The following is a 22,839-nucleotide window of genomic DNA, read 5'->3' as shown; positions in this document are numbered from 1 at the left end:
AGCTGATTGTGCTGATTATTGGTGAGCATTGTTTTCCTGTTGACGCTGCGCATCATTAAACAGAGATTGTTCCACTGTTGGTGTTTGTTTAAGCAAGGCTGGTATAATGTTTCCAGGCACTGTCTCCTCACCACAGACACACACACACACACACACATGCACAGCCCCCCACACACAATGTAAACTTCAGACAGAAGTTGTATGCACTGCATCTATAATTTATGTTACTCATGTGCTTTGTTTCAAATCAAATGTGGGTACTTTTGTCCAATCGCTACAGTGATAAATAGACTTAGCAAATACAAAGTTGGTAAAATTATAAATATTTTTCAGCACATAGCTTATATTCTTCTACTGCTGAAGTGCTTTACAGTTCCCAGGGGAGCGCTGGTGGTGGGGTGTATGAGACGAAAGGTTGTATGGAGTGTGGAGGGCGTGTGGCGGCATACGGTACCTACAGATCAGCCTCTGTTTAGGGGAGCGGCCCCACCAAGGCCAGAGCCGGGCCAGACCCAGTCCAAGCCTCTCATTAGTCATCGGCTGGGTGCCGCTCTCCTTTTTGGAGTGGTAAAGGGGGAACCGGCTAGGGTCTGGCAGTTCCACTGTACTCCACTCCCAGCACCATCACAACCCGACCTCATCAAAGCGAGCGCTCGTAATTTGTCACAGAAAGCAGCCAATTAACATATGTTAAGGGAGGAGGGAGGACTTGAAGAAGGGAGGAGAGGAGGGGAGGGTGAGAGAAAAAAGATAGCGTATGATTAAAGAGTCTGCACAGCTGCACAAAATCAAGATGGCAAAGAGAGGTTTGAAAGAGACCTCAGACCCAGTAATCTGATAAAGCTTACTGTTACTTAACCCCCATAAGCGAAAGAGAGGGAGAAAGAGAGAGGTGGAGAATGAAATAATAGAGACAAACAAATATTAAATTACTGCTGTGAAGCTACAAGCTTTGGCAGAGTGCCTCTGCTCTCGATATGTGGCTACAGTGAAGGCCACTGTATCACACGGAGATGACCCCTCTCACCAAAGCACTACTGCTGTTTGATCACGCTCTATTTATAGCTCAGCGCTCACCATTGTGTTTGACGTAGTTCACAGTTAAGCTAAAACTGGCAGGAACTTCTTTTTTTCTACTATTTTTTCATACCTTTCGAATGTATGGTGCTCCACAGCAATTTAGCTCCCTTTCTCTTGAAACTAAAGGTGTTTTTCTTTTCATTTTTCATTTATTTCTATGTAACAAAGACTCAGACAAGTTGCTTACATTCTGACTTGTTTGTTTGCTTTCAAATTCTTGTTCCTCATGGTTGGTTTTTAACATTCTGTGTGTGGTTATTTATGCATGTGTGCACAAATGTGTGAGACTACATGTCTGTGTGTGTGTGTGTGTGTGTGTGTGTGTGTGTGTGTGTGTGTGCGCGCACATTTATATGCCTGTTATTGTTGATGTTGTTGTTGTAGGAACACCTTGTGAAGTGAGTTGTGTGATATTTTGCCTTGTTGTTGGATACGGTGGCAGGTTGAATGCATTAACAGTGCACGCCGTTGCCATTCTGTGTTCTGTCGTCTCTCAGCCACCTCTGCCTTGTCTCTCTACAGCGACTGATCACACGAGCTGACAAGCAGGTTTGGGTCTTCGTCTGCCGTGCCATCCTTTCCTTCACTACGTGGGCTCCGACTCTTTCAGCAAGCAAAATAAGAGAGGCACGGGGAGGACGCTTTAAACAAATTTGAGTGATTTTGGAATTGTACGTCAAGTCATGGGGAAATCCCCCAAACAAAAAGTCAGAAAATTTAAACAATGGTTCCTTATTTCTAATTCAGTTATGTGCATATTAAAATTATTATTATTGTTATTATTAGAAAGTGAGAACTATTTTGACCGAAATCAGAGAAAAAGGAAAGTAAAACCACAAATGGTCGGCTGAGAAGCATACCATACACTGTATATATAAATCATGACATTGGTTTTTTCCTCCTCTTCCTCTCTCTTGCACTCTTATCCTTACCATCAAGCATCAATCGTTATTTATTTATTTTTCCTATTTGGGAAGTAAAGGGCTGGAGTGGAGGAGCGGAGGAGTGAAGGAGTGGGGGATGGAGGGACGGCGGACAGAGGGGGTGGTGGCGAGTTGTGCTTGGTTCACAAGCTCTGCTGCTTGGTTGAATTTTTCTCTTCTCTTCTCTGCATTGCTAGCTGGTGGTTCAGTGAAGGACCTGGCTGCCTGGAGTTCCCCCCCTCCACTCAAATCCCTCTGCTGCGAGCACAGCTGCACCGTTCACATAACCTCGCCTGCCCCCTCCTATTCCCCCCCCCCCCCCCAGCTAATGATAGCAGAGCACGTCCCCTCCACAAGGCAACAGCTTTTTCCACTTCATGTACATACATACACACACACACACACACACACACACACACACACACACACACACACACACACACACACACACATACACAAAAACTTGGTGCGCACACACACATTGGACACACACACAGACTAGTGGGCACAACATATCTCTTTTCCTTGTCTTGGTTCCTTCACTTCATTTTTTCTCATATCATTCAATTTCTTCCCCTTTCTCTTCACCCTGAGAAAAATTCCCCGGCCTTATGACCTAGAGAAGGTCTGAGAACGTTAGCCTCCCCCCCACCCACACACACACACACTCACACATACACACACACTTAACCCTCCCCTCCAAATACAAACTCCCCGTTTTTCTCCCTCTGTACAACCCTGCACAGCAAGTGACCTGCATCACAGCTGTGTGTGGGAATTTGTATGGGTGGGTGTGTTTGTAGGAGGGTTAAGTGTGTGAATGTATGTATTTGCACATACCTGCGCATGTCAGTGTTCACACTGTATATGCCGCCTGTACATTGCTGCATAACTGCATAACTGCATGTGTTGTATACATATTTCTATTGTGTATGTGTCTATGTGAACAGAGTTGGGGGAGTGTGTGTGTGTAATGGGGCGGGGGGGCTCTGGGCAGCTCTGGGCTTCTGCTGCGCCTACTGTGCATTATCCCAAATAAACAACTCATTACACGTGTACTTAACCAAGGGGAGCTGGTGAGCATTGGAAGCTAATCCCTGTTATCGTTCCCAGCGTTTCTCTTCCGATTAGGCTACAGGGAAGAGGAGCCCAAGAAGGTAGGCTGCTCAGTGCAGGAGGAGGAAGAGCGAGGAGGAGGCGAGAGGGAGAGAGAAAGAAAAAAGAAAAGCATTTGAGTTAACTTCCCACAAGTGCCTTTCTTACTTATAGTATACCTTCTCACTCTATCTTTCTCTCTCGCTCTCCCACTACCCTCTTGCCTTCTCTCCTTCCTTCTCCCTGTGGATTTTATACTGCTCTTCCTTGTTTTCGACCATCTCTCAGAACTGGGTCATCGACAGACTGTGCGGCAGCATTTTGAAGAACATGGGAGGGAAAAAAAGCGTGTTCTTTCTATGAGAACAATTCAAGGCTTCTTTAACAAGTAGCCCGCTTATCAAATTATGCTGTCAAAAGCACATTAATAACAGACAGCACAATTCCCTTCACAGAGAAAGGGAGGAAAAAAGCACATAAAAAAATGAGGAATGATTTCTCTTTTTACTGTGTAGAGATACCAAGGGCATTGATGATTTTCAAAGATTTTTCCCTCTCTATATCTCTCTCTACATTTCTTTTTCTCTGTCCCACTCTTAATATGAATATGGGGCCCGTATTATGAGGGGCCAAGATTCAGAGTGTCACTTGTTTAAAGGGTGGACAATATCTCTGACTAACTTACAGCAGGGAGGATGCTCATGTTTACTAGAATTACAGGCTTTACTGTACTGTCTTTTCACTTTCTACAAGACAGATTCAAACACTTGTGTTGGATGACAGTTAAACAGATAAAAGAGCATCGCAGAGTGATAATGCGGATTCAAGACCAAATAAGAAGATTGTTTGATGGAGGAATAGGAAGCCAAATAACCACCTAAATATAAAAAATTAGTTTGACCCTGGATAATCTGGATCTTTTCATGAATAGATAACTGTTACATTGTAAAGTGTAAACAACAAAATAAGTCCATTCTGCTCCCAAGCCTAATAATATCATTATCAGTAAACCAATAATTTGTTCACACTTTTTTTTTTTTTTTGAATGCGTGAGTCGTTCCAAAATTCTCATTACTCTCAAATATGTAGAGCCAGATCATCCTGTAAGAAAGTGAGAGCAGAATGTGAGGGAAACAGTGTACAGCACCAAGGCAAAGAGAGAAAGTTAACACTCTCGATGCTGTTCACATGGCATATGCCTGAGATGTAGAAATGAAATTAACAAGACACCTCGGCAAACAGTTGGCAGTGAGGAGAGAAATGCACCCTTTGACCTTACACTAATAGACTGTCGCAAAAACACAGTTCTCATTTTGAGGACATTCTATTGTGTTGCCATCTTAACACTCCTCTTAAAGCCTCACATTGTGCTTTGTGTTTGTGAAAATAAATTAACTTGTGGTTTTCTTAAATGTTTTACCAAATCAGACAGTGTCCGTAAAGGCTGCTCATGCCGAAGTGCAAGCCCTTTTGTATTTGACTCCAGAGACTGATTTTCTCACACCCTTAATTTGAGTCCCATCCTGTTTGCTTGGCCCCTGAGGGGGCTGCTCTGAGTGGGCCGGCAGTGGATGGATGTGACGTGGAGGCACTGGGACTCTGCTGTAGGGAGGCTGGAGCCACGACAGGTATCCCCCGCACTTCCTCGGCTATTTATAAAACCATGAGTCCAGCACAGGGCCAAAAATAAGACGGAGGCCATTTTTATCCCAAATAATAAAGGCGGCTCACTCCCTTAATAACACACTTTAATGCTCACACACGGCAGAAAAATATCTATCCATGCTGCACAAAGTCCTGCATACAAAACACTTAACAACTAGTGAAGAACTCCTTTCTAGACAATGAAACCATCTCTGTCTTTGTAATGAGCATGCTCAAACACACAGACACACAGACACAGACACACACACACACACACACACACACACACACACACACACACACACACACACACACACACACACACACACACACACACACATGCATCCAGCAGACAAAAGTCAATATCAAGGCTGAGCTATTTCTGTAGAGAGCACTATTTAGGAAGTGCGGGCTGGGTGCCAGTATTCTCCTCAGTATCGTCTGGGCGTCATTGCGCTGCTGCTGTTATACAAACTCACCTCTTTCCTCTCTCACCCGCTCCTCACCCTTTCCACCCAACCCTTGTTCCATTGTCAGTACACTCTCTCTCTCTCTCTCTCTCTCTCTCTCTCTCTCTCTCTCTCTCTCTCTCTCTCTCTCTCTCTCTCTCTCTCTCTCTCTCCCTCTCTCTCTGTGTTTCTCTTATACACACACACAAGGTTATTTGTTTTTCCACTGGGTCGAACCACAGTGCCAGGTGAAAGCATCTATTGGCAGGATAAAGAGAGTGGCTGGTTTGAGATCACAAGGCCCCACTCTGCCCAGCAAACCTTGAAGTGAAGCGCCGGGCTGGAGTTTCAAACAAAGTGCCCCCTCATTCATTATACATGCAACTGCACTGAAAATCTCCTTCCGCAACACCATCTCTTCTCCTCTCTCTCTCTCTCTCTCTTTCTTTCTCCCTCACTCTGCCTCTCTAGACCGCTCTCTTTCTCTCTATCTTCCTCCCTCTCTCCTCACATCGTTCCTCTCCCCTTTCTCTCGTTTTTTTCCAGACAGAGCATTCATAAAGTATGAATAAAATTAATGACATCACGAGCTGCACTTTGGAAGAGCCACTGTAGGAAAAAGCCATACATCACAGGGCAGAAGGAGTCTGGCCGAAAAAAAAAAAAAAGAAAAATTGACAGAGAGGGAGAAAAGGGGTGTGTGTGTAGGGGGGGTGCTTCACCCATCTACGTCCTCAGGGCACTTCATATTGCTGTATGTTATTGTGTGTTATTAAGTTTCATTTCAAATGCACTTTAGCTGAAAAGTTTGAACATGCTCAAAGAAATCGAATTCTTTTTGGAATTTCTTCTAGCAGCTCCCTTTTTCTTTTTCTACACGTCTTTCTTTGTCCTGCTTTCTCCTGACTTTTTTTGGTCAGCTGAGTAATGTAAGTGTTTGAGACAGTCCTGTGCTGCGCATTCTTTTACAGGCTGGCCTTTGGTGTGGGAATGGCACAGATGACAGTGGAAAGGAACACTGGTGTGGACTTTGGCAGGACACTGGCTGGTTAAGCTGTGTGCTCTACGAAAGAGGGAGAGCATTGAGCGTGGATTCTTATATAGCTTTTTCTCGACTTAGACGGTGTTAACAGCATTTTCAACAGCGCGGTCCCCTTGGAGTTGAACAGCGAACGTCCTGATGTTGGAGACTTTACTCAGATATCACTGGCTCTATAGTGAAAAATACGCGTCACATTTAAGACTGTAATATTCCTCCTTAGAGCAGTAAAACAGCTATATCAATCATACTGCCTATTATTGGAAATTTAGTTTGACACTGTTTCAGTATAAGAGCAACATCCAGCAAAAGCCTGACTGGGTAAAAATGTAGTACTTATTCTTCTAAATGCACATGTGAACACAAGATCTGCTAAAAATACCAGATAGCAGTGTGACGTTCACCAGCAGCGTGGATGGGGAGCAGTGGCGGCAGCGGCGCAGATTGTGGCAGCCGAGTGAGCAGGGGTTTCAGATGGATGTGAGCTTGTGTGAGGCCAAGGCACAGAGCTACCTCTGTGCGTCTCACCTGACTATGTTGCAGAATGACTCGGCTATGTTGCCGTCGTGACAAAGATAAATTACAGCCGCTGGAAAATATTTCTACTTTTTTTTCTCACTCTCTCTCCTTCTCTACACCTCTTTTCTTTTTTTTGCCATTGGGTGTAGTCCAAATGTGTGCCACACCAAAGGGAGATGGTGAAGAGGGGTGGGGGTGAAGGGTTCTCTCTGAAAAAATATATTAGGGGGTAAAAAGTTGCCCCTCACCATTCACAGGTCAGGTACTGTGTTTTATCATGAAATATACCTTCCGTCGCCAGCCTTATGTACATGGACGGTAAATACTTCTCCCTCGAACTAACTCCTAAAACTCACTTAAAAGGAATTCCCACTTAATCCCTGATATTGAACAGGTATCACAGATTTACACTGTATCTGGTATTATAGACTATATTGCCTGGTTACATGGATACTGAATAAAAATGAAAAATCTCACAGAAAGGCAGCTAAAGTAAGTGTCTGAGTGACTAGTGGGAAAGTTAATTAACTTATTTGTGAACATGTTAACTTTGATTTAACTCTCATTTTAACATTTTAGATGCTGAGGCATTCAGCCTAAACCAAACTATTCAATGTTTAGACAAAGAAAGACAAACTTTGTTCTACTTTAAATGTTTTCTATTTGTCTTATCATTCAAAGTCCTCAGCTCCCTGCACTCCTGCAGCATTCTCGCCTCCCAGGACTCTCTCCTTGTCCAAATATTTCAGGGAGCAGGCCTCAAGTATGGCGAGGTGTTTTGGGTGTCTCTTTAGGTGGGCTGCAGCTGACGATATGATTGTGTGGTCAGAACTGCTGAGCACAGACCACCCAGCAGGCAGCTGCTGCCATAATGACCAACAGGCCGAGCAGGAAACAGGAAGAAGAAGGCAGGATATCCTGTTCATCTAGATCAGTGTGTTAAGCATGACATCACAACAGCATTACTCTGTAATAAAGGATACCTGATCAGAGGTTAAATATTTTCTCTTTCTGCTCTCAACTCACCTCAGCTCAAATACATTTCTATCTAGTTTCTATGTGTGTGTCTCTCTCCCTGTCTTTCTGTGCATCTGTCTTCTCAGTTTGCCTCTTCAGCCCTCACACTGACACTGTTTTCCAGACTGCTCCATCATCCCAGACATCAAATCCTTCCCTCTTCAGTGTGAGAATAAAGGAGAATAAGAAATACACGCATTTTCATTTGAATATACACCAGCAACAACCTCACAAAACTCAGACAAAAAAACCCAAAAAAAACACGAAAGCACAAACATTCCAATGCGCAAACAGACACACAAACACACGCACACACACACACACACACCAACCCACCTCCCAGACACACGGCACATACTGACAAACACACAAAGAAACAGCAAACACAAAGCACAACACAGCCAGAAGTCTACTTTATGCAGAAATATTCTAAAGTGTGTTTTACAATACAATTAAACATCAAAGGCTGATATATTCCGGCTGATATATTCCTCTGTGATCTTTAACACCCCAGTGAACAAACCCCATACCCCCCCATCCACTTACAGCGTACAGAGAAAGTTGCTGAACGTCACTGCTAATTACTAGATAGAGACAGAAGAAGACTTTGCATCATTATGCAAAAACCAGGACATATTCAAATATCTGCATTAAATCCACTATAAACCATTCAAGGACTGTGTTATTTACTTTAGATTATTATTTAGTTTTGCAAGTAATTGCAGCTCTTATGAAGATATACAGACAGTGCTCCTAAGGCAAAAGAAAGATTTGGCTAAATATTTCCAACATGCAGAGCAGGAAAATGAAAGTGAGATCTGTTCGGAATAATTAAATAAATACATAGAGAGGTCAAGGCAGATGTTTTTCATTAGTACTATAAAAATGTGTGAAAAGCAAAAGAAAGAGGACATTTCCTCCCATGTAGCGAAAGAGGGAGCACCTGCTTTGTGCAACAAAGAAGAACACAACTAGCCCTTGAGTTATTATAAAACATAAGTATTTTCATCTGCTTATAAACAGGCGAGGAAAAAAGTGAACACGTTTACACTGTTTGTGCCAGATAAATTTGCTTAAAAGAGATCTTTATTGTATTGTATCACATTTAGATTTTACGTGTCCTGTGTAACATTTATTTGAGAGTACTAAACCAAAATATACTGCATTTTTTAAAGGATATACAAGGATGTCTCTTGACAGTTTAAGATATTATATTCTCCCTGTATAGATGAGGTAAATATGATTCCCTACAATTGACTCTTATATTACCTTCTCGTTTGAGCCAAAGGGCAAGAAGTCCAATTACAGTACTTCAATATCTACCTCCAGATCTTGCCAACCTGCAATCTGCAAATGAGTGTTTTACTGATGTTTAACTGAGCAAACTCTGCAAACCCCTTCCAAAATATTTGAAACCATTAGTGAAAAAAAACTTTAAAGCATAGCAAAAGGGGCTATTAAATTATTTGCTTAAACATAAATGCTTCTGATGTTTCCATTAAGAATAATGTTTTCATAGATCTGGTTTTCCATAAGGAGGGAATCTTGAAATGTGCCTTTTGTACAGTATTAAATATCTATGCTCTGAGGCAGCACTGTGGTATACTTTACCCCTTCTTTTTTTAAGATACAAGTAGATAGCTTACATTTTACAGCACTCTGAGGCTATTTCTCTCTCTCTGGTCATGCTTGTCACAGCCTGCCAGTAAAACTAAGTATTCACACATTTATAGACATTATATTAGACATTTATTATTAAAGACATTAGCAACAGTCCCTCCTATGCTGATTTTGTCTGACCGCTTTTATAAAACACATGGCAAAACCCTGACCATGGCACACAATGTGTCCCTTCCCTTCACTTAACTAAAGCTTTACTGAGCCCCTGGTGTACAGTAAAGTGCCCTGACAATCGGCTCAATGCCCTGGCCAATCACATGGACACGTGACCTTCTAATCCCTCTCTGTGAGAAGGGTAAGAGTGTGTTGTCACTGTTGGTTTTGTGAATCAGTGCCCAAAATCCCAAATGATTTGTCAAGAGGGAGAGGGCTTAAGAGAATAAGAGAAACAAAAGTAGCGCAGGCCAGATAGTGTGGGTGTTAGTGTGTGCATGTGTGTGTCTGCATAACAGCAAGACATAGAGGAAAATGATACAGACCATGCTTTTGTCTATGTGTGTGTGTGTGTGTGTGTGTGTGTGTATGTGTGTGTGCGCGCGTGCGTGCGCGCATTTGCCTGCAACTGCATACGTGCGTGTGCATGTTTGTGTGTGTTTGTACAGGGTCTCTGAGATTACAGAGCTTGGCTGACAGAGTCCTCTGTGTGTAATCGTGGGTCCACATGCGAGCGCTCACCTTCCTCTGAGCGGATTAACCTAACGCTAAATCCCAAGAGAGCAACAGGCCAGACAGGCCACACAGAACAACTTCATTGACGATGGGCAAAAGAGAGAAGGGATGTGTAAAACCTTTTTATAGAATAAAACACTTTTAAATATTTTTTCATGAGTAAACAACTGATATAAAACGGCATAAAAGATTACAAAAGTAGTGTGACAGTGCACAGTACACTACATCCTCTGAAATGTTTAAATGTATCTCAATTGTTGTATAAACGCATGTTATAGAGAGGTATCTTCTTTTTTCAAATGGAACTAACTGTGAAATGTAATCAAGCTAAATCACGAGTGCATGCACCTCGCTTTTCACAGAGTCACAAATTAGGTTGATATGCTGTAGCAGACAGCAACACTTTATCACTTTAAAAAATCGACATTTCCAAAGTGCCTTCAAAATTCCTAACTAATATACTGTATTTCCAATTTAATAGTGCTTGTAGATCTCAAAATGTGGTGTGACTATAATATCAGTATTATCAATTCTAAAAAACTTCAGCTATCTCTAATTTAAGAGCATTTATTGGGTTTAAAATGGACAGTTATTTTACTTATGTATTTATCAAAGTGGTAAAAAAAATTCTGTTTAACAAAAACTATTTCACAAATATGAGAAAAAGGCTATACTTTTATGCTCATGTCAGTGAGCATGAATTAAATGTACACAGTTTAGTCAGTTGTAGAACCGATCTAAATTAAATGAACAGTGCAGTGGAAATTTTAAAACGTAGGCTATAAGCCTTCATACTTCATCTTCACATTTCATCAGTAGGCCTGATATCCAGACTTCTAGTATAAAACAAATAAATACAATTTTATTTCTAAAGCTGCAGTCTGTGAAAGTTGCCACAGGTTAATTACGGTGTCATTATTAATCCTCTCACTGCAACAGGTTCAGCTGCCACAGAAGACTAAACTAAACTCACTATATAAATAAATCATTCTCGCTGTAGTGAAATAAGTTTAAACAATTCTCAGAGAAGAAATTATAATTCAGCCTGAAAATGACAAACCATCTCTGAAACACTGATTTACAGTACAGTTATCACTGTCACTCTGGTCTGCATGAATTAACATTTAAATAGGTTGGATAAACTGAATCTCATCTGTATTTTTGAATAAAAATGTTTAATTTTAAACATCTTTTCCATTGTATTTAAGAAAGATGCCAGGTTATCCTGGTTTAATCCAAAGTGACAAAGAGTTATGGTTCATCAGTGCAGCTTAGTTCAGTACATTTAACTAATAGTTCAAAAGTAGCATACATCCAAACAAAGACTGCCTCAAGTGTTGTGAGTTTTCCTACATTTTGTTGCTTTAATGTAACAAATTATCTGATATTTAAAAACTTCTGAGTTGGATGTATTTGTATGATTTTCCATTTTCTTAACTGAGTTCCTAAGTTTCTAATCAGATTACTTGACTGACTAGAATATTGGGTAAATTGAACGCAGCATGTTAAACTACAAGTGTAACTTTTCAAACGCCATCCCATAGCGCAGAAAAGTGTAACATATTCTGTATGATATTAAGAAGGGCAGTCTATTCAGTAGCTGTGGCTTTGGGACTGTTCGCCTGCATGTGGACATGATAAAGCTACACAAGGTCGACACAGCACTAACACTAAAACACGAGACAGACCTTGACTCTCCTAATAGACCATAAACAGCTATTTGATGTCAGCCTGTAATTATATGACATAGTTGTCACCGGCATAAGTCGATCGGGGTCACAACAAATCAATAGACGTAGTTACTGTACTTTGTTGAGGAGGCAGCGCGCATCAAAATAGACCCTCAAGTTTCCCTCCGGAAGATTAAAAATAAAGATCATCTGATACAACTTGTCTTGTGGATGTTTTAACGAGTGAGTGGCGAATAGTGTGAGCGCGGCACTTACTTTATTTCGCATGAAATCTTGTCCGGGTGAAGTGTGAGATAGGAGCAAGCGGTCCGCCGGTTGTTTGGTCCGGCCGACTGATGGGATGTTGAAGCCGCTGGTTGGTGAAGACGGACTTCGCCAAGACGCACTTAAAATCCAGGAGCGCAACTTAGCAGAGGACGTCGCCGGGAGGGAAAAAAAGTAACCTACAGTGCGCAGTAGGAGTCTCTATAATGTCATGGAGAAGTACAATCTCTCTCTCTCTCTCTCTCTCTCTCTCTCTCTCTCTCTCCCCCTCTCGCTCTCCCCTCTCTCTCTCTCTCTCTCTCTCTCTCTCTCTCTCTCTCTCTCACTCTCTCTCTCTCTCTCTCTCTCTCTCTCTCTTCTCTCTCTCTTTGTGATCGGACAGTGTCTGCCCAGAAGGCGCTGAGGACTGGTCTCTCAGCGTGGTGCCGGTGAGCAGTGAGAGAGACCCGGTGGAGCTGTGTGTGGCGGCGGAGGTGGAGGTGCTGCTGGTATACTGCTGGACGTCTGGAGCTTGATGGTGATGTTGAGAGGCTGTTTCTGTTCCTTCCCACAGTCCTGACCGAGTCTTTCCCTTAAACCCTCTCCTCTCTCTGTACAAGGAGAAATAATCGATTTTTTTTCCTTTTCTTTTTTTTTTTGACTCCTGAAAAGGGGCGTGCTCACATTTCCTAACTCTAATGAAAGAGGCACGGCTCCTAATGCTTTATTATCGCGCCAGCCCCGATAGAGTGGACGCACAATTAACTGCTCAGAGAGGACCACTAGAGGAAGATGATGGGGAATGTGCTCTTTAACTAATGAACCAACGGAGAGCACGTTAAGCATCATCAGTCCACTTTACACAGCTAAATCTGAGCTGCCAAAGTTAATGTTTTTTTTTGTTGTGGCACATTCAGTTCGTTGTTTCGTGCATGTCCCATCAAATGGCACGTAGGCTGAAACTTAACTGACAGGACATTTAGAAAATTCACAGCTTTACTTGTTTCAGGGAATTTTTAGCAACACTGAATATCTTGGAATCGACAGAAAAAGGCAAGTTACTAAGTTAACTCCAATGAGGACTAAATTAGATTATCTCATTACAAAAGTGGATGTCATTATACACTTTTTGCAATTTGATGACAATAAAATGTAAAGTCGGCTCATAAATCTGATTCAGTAACCCTTAAACAATTCAGTTGTCAGTACATTTCTTCCAGCCTGTGCAGCATGAACGCAGCTTCCTTTCTCAGTCACTGCAAACTTTCCACCTCCTGCATGCCACCAATCATCCTCCAGGACCTAGCTATCTCCAACAGATAAGCTCTGACACAGACAGTAAGCATGGGGAATTACCAAGCCTTTATCCATCCGACCAAATGATTTCAAAACATCCACTCTATTAGTGTGAAGATAACAATTAGAACAGCAAGTTTGCCACTTCAGATAAGACTCAGACAGGCAGTGCAATGGCTTTATGTACAGAGATGTATCCCAGATAGGCCTTGTAATACTGCAGCTCTATTATACTAACATTATACGGCTGCTATGTCAGTTTAAAGATTTGGATGTCTTAAATGAAGCCTGTTCTAATACAACACCAGGCCTCACACTTGAGTTTTCATCACTCCATCTTCATTAAACAAAAATATACAATTATAGGGTTTTATTAGTGTCATTTTGGAAGGTCAAAGTTTTATAAAAAGAATCTTTATGAATTCATTCCAAACAACTAAACACACAGTATTCCACCTCTGTTAATCTGTTAATCATATCCTCACCTCATTGTATTTGATGTGTGGAAATATCCACTTTTTACTTAGAAGTTCACATCAGCCTGATATTCCAGCTAACTAAATAGTCTTTAAACTTTTTTTTTTTTGTCTTAATGCAGTCAAATAAGCATTTTCCCTATTACCTTACCTTTGCTGTGCACACTTGTTACTACAGACTGTGTAAAGTGTAAGTGGACACCAAGCAGTGTAGAATCTTTCCTCCCTTTGAAGTTCACCTGTGAAGCGCAAGCTATGTTCTGTATGCAGCCAGTCAGTCAGAGGAGGAAATGGTGGGACATGAAATCAGTTAAATAAATCAAGCTGGCTAATCTGCCTGACGGGTGGACATTACAGTTCGTAACTGAACCCGCTGGTGTCTGATGACTCGGGATACCACCTTCACATCACCTGACCCTTTAATCTTTAATAGCATTTCCTCTGGCCCCCAGACCTCCATAATAATCAATAAGGTGCAGTCTGTTAGACATAGGGTTCATAAATGCAACATGGCAGATATCAATGGCATCAGATATCAGAGTGTATGAAACATTGAGTGTACAGATATGACACCCTCAACAGACACAAATCCTCCTCTCAGACCTCTTAGTGTGTGCTACCGCCACCTGCCTTAAATCTGTCACTGAAATATGGACGCCTATGGTGTCTGCATCATCATACATACGTTCAATGTTCCTTCGTCTGCCGTATTGCAGTCTTGTAGCTTTCTATGCTGTCTGTCAGTGATTCATCAGAGAGGTCCTTTCAGTGTTCGCAATGCTTGAGGTTGTCTTTGGTTGCACCTGGGAAGAGAAGTAACATAGGGAAGCATAAGGAGGAGAAGCGAAGGTGAATCCGCATGTGAAATGGTAATTGTTTGCATTTATGTGCATGCACTTTGCACATAGTGTGCAGGATCCATGTTAACATCTATGTTTGTGTGTGTGTGTGTGTGTGTGTGTGTGTGTGTGTGTGTAATGGCCATATGAAATATAGAGGAATAAATGGGGGGAGGTGGATTGAATATATTTGAATGGTGAAAAATCATTAAATGAGGCAAACACTGATTCATGCATATTCATAAATGACTGTCTGACTCGTCTACAGGGATAAACTTATAGTGAAGGCATACTAACAGCCTCATTCTATGCTCATAATGCAAAGTAGGGAAGACCTACTGTATATTTTGCTCTTGAGAGTGCTGAGTGGGGGTCTTGGCTAAATCTAAATAGTGGAAACAGCTTAGAACATTATAGCCAGATTATTATTACATTGTATTGTGTCGATCAGAGTGTTTAACATTGTGCTTTTTTACAGCTGATAAATTTAGAGTTAGATACATAGGGGAATGCAAACAAGACAAGTGTGTTGGAAGTTGAATATTGTAGGTTGTGGCATTTGTATTATCTTGAGCCAAAGTATTTTCTCCTTAATTAAAACTAACTGCATTATTAGTTTCTTGCCATCTGAAACTTTTCCTGCCTAACTCATTAACCATTGTCCCTTTAGGTGTTTGTGTGTGTGTTCAAGAGTAGGTTGACAGCCTCATCAAAACCTGGTGAGGAAAATCAACAGTTTGCCAAAACAATTATGTAATTTCAAATATGTCACAGTGTGTATACACACACTTTAGGCTTTTGGGCAAATGCAATTTTTGTGAGGTTTGGCATCAGCAGTGCATAAAAAGAGAACGGGGAAACTGCGACTGGATGTTAAGTCAAACACATAAGTGCGGTTTGCTGATATTGATCTTGCTTGGACTATTTCTTAAGCCTCTTTCTGGCAGTCACTTCACAGCATGTGTCACACACACACACACACACACACACACACACACACACACACACACACACACACACACACACACATGCAGAACAGCTCGCCTGAAAATGTGTGTTTTTTTGTAACGGAGGCAGAAAGAAAGGAATGCCTCTCTCAAGCAGAAGATAAACACAAACACATTTCCAGGGCAAACAGGAACAGCCCGGGCTCAGTGCAATCTGTTGTCGATCATGCACACGTGAAAACACAATCTGCCTGTCACACTAGATGATGTTGTCAAGCACTCTGCCTCACTGCTCCTGAGAATTAGCCAGCTATTACAGAAGCGAGACACATGAAGTATTCCTTGTATGGCAGACATGTCTGAAGATGCTTCCAGCTTTATGTGGTATTTACCGCTTTCTGTCATTCTTTCTCTGTTCATCCCCTAATGAATTTGAGAGACATTTGGTGTTCTGACACAAGGTTGATGCTACATGATGTGACGACCAAACTCTTCACAGGGGGCACAGCAAGACCTGCAGGCCAATTTAAGTCACAGGCTCAGCTGGGGATCTTACTTTTGCACTTCTGTGTACTGAATGTATGTGTAGGTGTTTGTGTCTGCCTTTCTCTTTATCTAGCTGTCTTTCACTTAGACCAAAATGGGTGTTTGAAGAGCAATTCCAATGCCTGTATTTTTAGACTGAAGTCTCACTACATCATGCTGATATTTAATTGAGATTAGATTCATCCTTAGATTTTGTGGTATACATTGAATTAGTTATGGTTTCAGTTTTTCCTTAACTGAAGATATATGTAGAAAGAAAGAAATAGTTTTAATAGTCATTAATTCACGAATATAATATCACAGTAGTAACTAGGTAACTGCTCTGTTTAATATTTTTAATTGCTAGTATGATAAACCATGTTGGAATGATGTAGATGTAAGTGGCATGCACCTGTGCTATATTACAGATGTGTGAATATGATGTGATGTGTTATTTCACTAATATTTACAAAAAATGAACTCAAATTTAAACCACTTAAATCACCATTTTATATCTAATTTTGTATTCATGTTAACAGATTATATCCACATTGACCTGATCAGCCTGAAGATCTGAACATCAACCTGTCCTAAAAGCCATCTCACACTTTGCCACCACACATCTGTGTTTGGTCTGTGTAAGTCATCCAAAGCATTATATTACACATGATTTGGAGCTCCTTATTAATAAGGTTTATAATGAAACTCAGAGGGCAATATCATCAGTAATTACAGTCGCGGGAATTGTACTACTGTACGGTATAATTAGGGGAGCAAAGGTGAGAGAATCACTTTTAATTAAGTGAAATCATATGTCGTCTTATTACAAAATATATAAAACAAAGAAATTCAGGATCAGATTCAGTGTTTATTTGTACACTCAAATGAGCTTTTGTAATATAAAGGTGCCATTCCCCTTCCTAAATTTTGCTTGCAGGCAAGGCAATATTACCTTGATAATTCTACCACTGAAAGAAAGATGTTTGTTCAACCTGTCAAGACCCTATGCACTAGCACCTAGTTGTAATCACCTTTATGATAATATGTCATGAATATATGCATCTTAATTGTAAATAGGTTATAATGTAATCTGTGTCAATGACAAAGCCTTATACTCGAATTACAGCAGTAATTAAATCATATTTACTTTTTCCCTTCCCATCTGAATCTCATTAAATCAGTAAAAAGATGAAAATCATATGATGTTTTACAGCTTTGGTCAGCTGCAAAAAATAGACAGCTGCAATAAATAGGCAGGAAAAAAAAATTATGTTTGTTTATCATTAGATGCTGTGTCCTATAATAGTATGACTCATTTTTCAATGAAACCATACAGAGCGTTAATTTCAATAACACAGTATTTCTGTGTGGTTTGGCCATTAACTCTGTCTGGCTAGCATGAAATTCACTGTACCATTTCATACACTTCTTTGTCCTTACAGTTCAGTTTCAGAACAGTTGGATCGAACCACACAAAACAGACCTAAATGCAATAATAACAAAGTCAGATGGCCTCTGAAACCGTAATGGCCACATAACGACCCCTTGCCGAGCAGTGTCAAACGAGAGACAGCACTGGTGATTTGCATGTGTCGTGTTTAACCAACAGGATTCTGTCTGTACACCTTTTATGCATTATGGATGAGGCACAAGCTGAACAACAAGCTCTCCCTTTGTTCTGCCTGATGCTCCAGTTACATCATAGGAAAAGCCCCATGGTCCTGTGACTGCACTGACTGGCTGAGACACAGTCCCGCTGGGCGAGTTGTTGATCGGACCTGTTGCTCACTTTGTGATCCTATCATGTATGCAGTATGTGAACATATAGATATGAATGAACACACACACACACACACACACACACACACACACACACACACACACACACACACACACACACACACACACACACACACACACACACACACACACACACACACACACACACACACACATTTATAATGCTGCCTGTGTCTGTGCTGAAAACTTTTGACTGTCAAAATACATGAGATGCATCCAAAACATTTGGATGTGTAGGGGATTACAATTACATGTTGATATCAGTATATTATTTGATTATTCAGGTTTAATATCCATATATTTTCTGCACTCTGCACAGTTAATTAAGTTGATAAAACTGTCAAAACTGCCTACTGATCTTTTAGTCAAAATACTTTAATATCATGTATGTCATGAATGCAAAACGCTGCCTGTCACATACAGTATGAAAAGCACACTGTGCTTATAGACATGCCTTTGGACACTGCTGTGTAATTAAATGTTCTGTCTGCAGGGGAGCTCTGCACCCTTCTCAGGATAGAATAAACTGGTTTATTGCATGATTTAACTGGAGGTATCCCCATAAAAAGTTCAAACAATTTTTAACCCAACATTATTCCAATTTGCTTGTTAGCATAATACTGTTTTCATTTAGAGGAGTCATCTCCAAGGAAAGTCATTTTATTTCAGCAGAATTAAATACTAGTCATCATTATCACACATGCAAACATTTAAATTATTTAGGTTTAATTCTAATCCCTGCCACTCCCTGACTGCTCTCTCCCTGTCTATTCTATGCTGTAGCAAGTGTAATTGCCATACATTTTGTCTGTGTATCAGGGGCTCAAAGTTCTTTTTGTCTCTACTAGATTGCTTCATGTGAGGGAAAAAAGAAACTCACTTTCTGCTAATGATTTTTCCTCCTTTTGAATGGGTGGAAAGTAATTCCCTATGAACTGCTCCAACACAGGCACAGTAATTCATTGTTCTTGCTGCCCTTTCTCTAATTGTGCCCATAAAGGCGAGATGCCAATGTTACATTTTTTTGTCTCTGTTCAAAGGGTGCTCACCGGTGTTTCCTGAAGTGGTGCAAAAGCTGCGTGTGAAACATTATTAGTGTTAAATATGTGGCAGTGGAAAAAGATCTCATGTCTCAACAATGATCCATGATCAACTCATCAAAGCATTGATGACATGAAAAACTGTTACAAACTTGATTAATGCAAAATTTGGATTCACAGTTACATATTGCTACACTTTATACATCTTTTTTTTATTAGTAATTTGATCACAAATTGATCTCATCAGTGATTTCAGTGTTTTAATAACACAACACAACGTTTATTAAGTTACTTTTTTGATCACTACTTTACCAATGACATGTTTGATGATAATTAATTATTAAGAATGTATTACAACATAAGGTTAAGCATGTTGTAATACATTCAAATATAGGAACAAACAGTGATGACAAACCTATAGTCATCACTGTTTATAATTCCCATAGTAACCATTACACAGCAGTCCCTCCTGTAGCTGTTGACCTTAGCCAATTCCTTTGAAAATTAAAGATCACTCAGCATGGCAATGCAACTTCTCCCACACTCTCAACAAGCAGCTAATAGCATCTCACTGTGAAGAAAAGCAAGTGGAGCGGAATATAATGTGTGTCTAAATGAGGCTTCCCCAGTTCTGATGTGTGATAGCGAAGCCTAGCGACCATCAGCACAGGCCTTTTTTTACACGGTGGATCTCGACAGACGAGCGGCAGTGTCTAAAGCTCTTTGTGCCTCCAGGATCACCCCCGACTCATTCTTATTCAGACATGATCAGAGGGGAGGCAGGCAACTGAGATTAGCTGCAGATCAAAAGAGCTGCCTCGCGCCAGCACTCGTGTTTTGTAGATTTAGGCGGCCCCGGCACACAGGCGTTGTATAGTGGCAGAGGAGCGTCATACTGTTTTCTGGCCTTGACAGTGCTCAGGGGGGTAGATGGAAAGAGAGTTTTTATACAGAAGGTTGGACCGCTGCTGGAAATCTTCCAAAATTAAATAATAAAGAAGACAGATGAGAGTGAAAGGAAAAATAAGAGCAAAATTGCTATGCTGTTACTGTAAACCATTACAGTGAAACAAAGATACTCGTACTTTACATGCTGTTGCGAATCAAATTGCTTCCATGTGTGTAAGAGTTCTTGGTTCAGTGATAATTTGTTTAAAAATGAAATGCCCTTTCTGCAGTAACATAATTTAAGTACCTCAAGAGCATCTGGATCAGTGGTACCCACCAAATAACCATGGAAACTAACTACTACCCAGCTTTCTGTCAGCGGCCCTTACACAATAAACAAACAACTAATTACTTCTACACTGTATCTTAACCTTCCTGTTCATTTACAGAAGAACACTAGTCAAAATCTTTTTAAAAAAGCATTAAATAACATTCCACTTGATCTAAGCAAACTGAAACAAGCAGAAACCACACGTCTCTTTGTCTTTGATGATACATTTCAGCAAGTTTCAGTTTTTGTCATCAATATAACTTTTAATAAAATTAAATGTCACCTATATTTACATTTCAGGCATCACCAGTGAGGATAAACAAACACCTGCCTATTATTCATACTACATAAAGAACAGCGACAATGCAACTAATAGCAGAGTGTGAAGGTAAAATGACAGGACGAGGTGAGTTTCAAAGGCAGAGAGGCAACTGCGTAAGAGCGCTCGCCACCCTACAGAGAACAAAAACAACGCGTTTCCTCAACTCTGCTGACCATCAAAGCAGTGGAATTCAGGGGCAGAAAAGCTAATAAGTGTGGACTGAGCAGTTCCTGTAAACTGGGTCAAAGTTTCTCAGGTCCTGCCCCTTTGGGTTAACAGCAAGAGGGACAGTAACTCTCCGACAGGTATGAAACAAGTGACCTAAGTGCACAACAAAAAGCCTTGTACTGTAGTGACTACTTGCATCTATTGTATATTAATTTCCACTATTTCAGCTTGCTAAACTTGAAGTAAAGCTTTGATCTGAAATGTTGGAATTCAAATTGTCAAAATATTTTCATTTTCATTATCAGTGTTAACTGCCATTGTGATAGCAAATATTACAATAGAAAATATCAGATGGAAAATTAAGTATAAACCATATTTTAAACCATGAAATACACGGATATCAAATTTAGGAATAACATTACTTCTTATTTTAGCCAAAAGCTACAGTTACATCAAAAGTTCAAGGAAAATATCTGATAAAGCCATTCACCGCTCATTTAAATCAAACAAAGCTTTTGCTTTATAATGAAATTCCATTAGGTTGTTTTGGGACAAGTGCCCTGCACTAGAGACCCTCTCTTATGTGTCCCACAAAACCATTTGGTTAGGAACAAAACATTCGCAGTTCCTTTAATGTGTCAAAGATTTCTCCTTTGTCTCAAAAGTTTGCCCAGTATGTCTTACTTAAACACTGAACTCTGTGATATATATTGCTACTGAAGTGTGTATTTGCCACTTAGGTAGCTACCTTGAGGGAATGAATCATTTTCAAAGCAAACAGCATGTTATGGCCATGCTCTTTTCTCTCACTGATAATTCCAGTCTGTGCAATCAGATGTTCTAAGCAATTACCCTTAAAAGTACCAGTAACCTAAACTGACTGTGAAGAATTAGAAACAGAGAAACAACACGATATAAAGTTCCACTTTAGCAACTCAAACAATTTGTCTTGCCTTGGAGAAATAAAAATGTAGACTTTAAAAACTTAAACACACACACACACACACACACACACACACAGGCGCCTCAATCAGCTATTCCCCAAGTGCTGAACAGAGATGATTGGCAACAGCTGGGACATGACTCCTCCTTCAACGGTGGAGCGTCTCTTTGTACTTAGTTCAGGTGTAAGGAAAACTCAAAGTAAACACCAATTAAATGTATCTTTTGGCTTTGTTCACACTGGTATAGCCATTGCTGTATTTGACTGCATAACAAAGACATCATTCACCAAATCCAGGAAGGCTGTAATGATACAATTAGACAGCAACACTTCCAAATTAATTCTGGCAAAAGAGGCTCAAATATCAACATTATGGCTTAATCTGTTAAACATGTCATGACCTACTGAGTCTGGTTTGAAATCCTAATGGAGAGTGAGAAAAAAGGAGAGGAGAGAGGGGGGGGGAGGAGGAAAGGGAATAGGTGTACTGCGAAAACTCACCCGTGCCGTTTTTCTCTGCTTCCCCAGGAAGTTACACCCTGCAGCACCAGCTGAGGCCCAGCTCAATCAAATAGTTAAAAAAAAAAAGTTTTTAAAAGAAAGAAAGTAAAACAAAAAAGATAGTCGACAAACAGAAAACAAAAAAATACCCACAAAATGCCTAAAATAAATGTCCTGCATGTAATAAAGCCAGACCAGCTGGCTTTGAATAGAATCCCCCGATTTGGGTTGTGTGTTTTCCCCCAATCCCTGTCTGTATCTGAACTGAAACCTGGTCTAGTACTTTCCAGTGAACCCCCCACCCCCCAACCCCTACCCCTCTGTACCAGCTGAAACCACCTGTCCCCATCACTCCTGGGTAAATTTAGCCTTCTGAGGGATCAGTGACACACACACGTTAGCACACACACCCCAGACCTTTGTCAGCACTGGCATATATGCCCTGGATTATTGCCACCCCAAGAATGCTGCCATCTTCAGAGTGGCAAAAAAAGACACCCCTCCCCTTTTCCCCCTTCACACATCCCCAATTTATGGACAACATTCTTCTCATTTACTCATGTGTCCTTTAGAAACCGAACTGTGGGGCTAAATATCCTGAATATCCAACAAACTTTCAATGTGTTTCCTTAACCTTGTTGTACACATTTGACAGAATAGATAGCATACTACATTAAATGAGGCAAAACTCTTATGGATTGAAAGCCCATTTAA

At 40.7% G+C, this 22,839-nt stretch overlaps 1 protein-coding gene across 2 annotated transcripts in view; it reads right to left on the bottom strand.

Moving 5' to 3' along the window:
- mef2cb (myocyte enhancer factor 2cb) overlaps window positions 1-22,417 on the bottom strand; it is a 74,249-nt gene extending 51,832 nt beyond the window's left edge. Inside the window, exons 1-2 of one of the 2 annotated variants that reach the window (XM_062417341.1) lie at window positions 22,126-22,417; window positions 14,507-14,624 (exon numbers count right to left, since the gene is read on the bottom strand). The gene's annotated coding sequence lies outside the window, so the exon portion shown is untranslated. Of the gene's footprint in view, window positions 1-12,061; window positions 12,193-14,506; window positions 14,625-22,125 lie in introns of those variants that run through there. The other variant, XM_062417340.1, reaches the window with a different exon arrangement.
- Between the last annotated feature and the right edge of the window lie 422 nt (window positions 22,418-22,839).

This window comes from Scomber scombrus, chromosome 4 (assembly GCF_963691925.1).
Source record: "Scomber scombrus chromosome 4, fScoSco1.1, whole genome shotgun sequence".
Lineage (NCBI taxonomy): Eukaryota > Metazoa > Chordata > Actinopteri > Scombriformes > Scombridae > Scomber > Scomber scombrus.
Note: the sequence above shows the minus strand (reverse complement) of the source record. Positions and strands in the feature narration are given on the sequence as shown.